The sequence below is a fragment of the Montipora capricornis genome, chromosome 1 (assembly GCF_036669925.1).
Source record: "Montipora capricornis isolate CH-2021 chromosome 1, ASM3666992v2, whole genome shotgun sequence".
Lineage (NCBI taxonomy): Eukaryota > Metazoa > Cnidaria > Anthozoa > Scleractinia > Acroporidae > Montipora > Montipora capricornis.
In genome coordinates this window covers 14,252,806-14,255,305 of record NC_090883.1, presented here as the reverse complement: position 1 = coordinate 14,255,305, position 2,500 = coordinate 14,252,806, and positions in this window count along the sequence as shown.

The window sequence follows — 2,500 nt, the reverse complement described above, 5'->3', positions numbered from 1 at the left end:
CCAGACGTTGAAGTCTGCAGGCTCCCGCACATTCGGAGACCTAGCTGAAAGATACTTTAATGTGCTTTTCACACCTCTACGACAAGGTCAGTGCAGAAGAGTAGATGTTGTCTTTGATCGCTATGATTTTCAAAAGTCCATAAAGGAAAGTGAAAGAGTTAGGAGGGGTTCAAGCAGAGCTCTTGAGATCCAAATCACAAACAAGCATACACCAGTTCCAAAGCAATGGGGGAAGTTTATCAGCAACCAGAATAACAAGGTTAACCTTTCCAGATTTTTTTGCCGAGAGTGGTGCAGTCTGGGTGAACACAACTTACTTCCTGATCAAGAGCTGGTTATTGGAGGAGGCTTTGAAGATCCAACAGATGCAGTTGTTGTAACCCGTGGAAGTAGGGATCCCCTTGCAGAGCTGAGATCAGACCATGAAGAAGCCGACACAAGGATGATCCTTCTTGTGTGACACGCTTCTTCCACTAAAGATAGGATTGTCATTCAGTCCCCTGATACAGATGTTGCTGTATTAGCTATCCATGCATACCAGATGATACAGTGCAACGAAATTAGGTTCAAGACAGGCGTCAAAGATAAGGTTCGCTTCGTCCCTATACATCTTATTGCTGAGAAGCTTGGTAGGAGTGTTTGCGCAGCGATTCCAGCATTCCATGCTCTAACTGGCTTTGATTCTACTAGTGGGTTGTTTCAGATCGGCAAAAAGAAAGGATGGAAGGTATTTGTCACATATCCCAATCTCCATGACAGTGTTGGCTACCTTGGCAGACAGATTCCACCACCAGCGCTCACTGTTGAAGCCTGTGAGAGCTTTATTTGCTCCCTTTATACAACCAACAAGAAGGCAGGGGTAACAGCTGACGATGTACGCTATTGGATGTTTTGCCAAAAGCACCAAAGAAGTGAAAGTTTACCACCCACAAGCAACAGCTTACGACACCACATTGAACGTGCTAACTACCAGGCGTATGTGTGGAAACACTGCTTGAATGCAACACAGCAACTCCCGTCGCCAGTCAGCAACGGATGGAAGAAAGTGGATGGTGTGTTGGAACCACTTTTGATGTCCAAGGATCCAGCACCACAAGGGCTGCTTGAACTAACGACTTGCAAATGTACCAAATCTGTCTGCAGAAGAGATGACTTGTGTCCTTGCAAAGCCCACGAGATGCCCTGTACAGAGGCATGCCTTTGTATGAATGATGAAAGTTGCCAAAATCCTCACAAGCCAGTTGATGTAACACCTGGAAGCAGTGAAGACGAGCAAACAGATGCTGATGTTTAGCGTCCAGTACTTTAGTAACAACAATACACATTCAAGTTTCGGTATTTAAACTATGGCGTTCACTGTCCCCCAAAATTCAATTTCTGAATTTTGCTTCCAATTTTAGCATTCCATATTGCAGGTTTAAAGATTATACGTAAATTATGCAATGGAAAGTTCAAGTCCTCAATTTGTTCACTCCTCTCGTCGATTTGAAAACTACCTTCAAAACCAAAGGTAGTGCCATTTTGGTATCAAAATCTGTTTTCAGATTTCACGTACAAAATGTCTTATTGGCAGTGGTTACCGTGAAAACCTAGTTCAGATAGTGAAAGATTATTGTGAGCAAAAAGTGAAAATAAAGGGACAAGTTTTGACCATAATCACTGTAGTAAACAGCAATTGTTAAGGGAAAGATACGTTATTTTGAAAACTGAATAACTTTAAATTGATTAACTTAAGATGATGGATAACGAAGTGATAAGTTTGGTCGTTATTCTAAAGAATCTAATGCTAATTATCGCTTAAATATCCTTAATTAAAAATGACCATAGCAACGGTTACCATGGAAACCTGATTAAGTTGTTTCACACATAAAAATAAAATATATTCACACTAGTAATGCTTGAACCAATTTAAAATTGTCTAGGCTAAACTAAAGGGGAGTAATGTCGACTTGAACATGTAGAAACTAATCATATTAAAAATATGCTTAAATCACAGGGCCTTACCAGCAGTGACAAACGAGCCCCAAACACAACGACGTCCCACCAGTACATCAGTACATCATACCTAAAAATGTTCTATGGGTATTGCCCTATCATTTTGTGATGCCAGACCAAATATGTAGAGGGTGTGCTACGTCTCGATTTTTTCAGGGTTCTACCTCCTAGACTAGGTACAAGAATCGGCAAAATACGGCAATGCAACCAAGAAACAAAGAACTTCGAACAAGACTCTTAAATAACGTTTAGGTGCTTTAAACAAACTTCTGAAAACACAAGCTAGTGAGATTTTCCTCAAATTTTACGAGAACTCATTGCGAGTATGTGCATAGGCAGCCCAAGCTCGCGTCACTACAGACAGCCGTTAAGAATTTAAACGAGTTATAAGACTTTGTACGGGAAATAAAATACAGTCGATTATGAAGCCTAAAAAATGCTCAGTTTAACGTTCATTCAATAAAATGAATCAAAATGACTCACCTCTTTTCTATTCTTGTGCCTT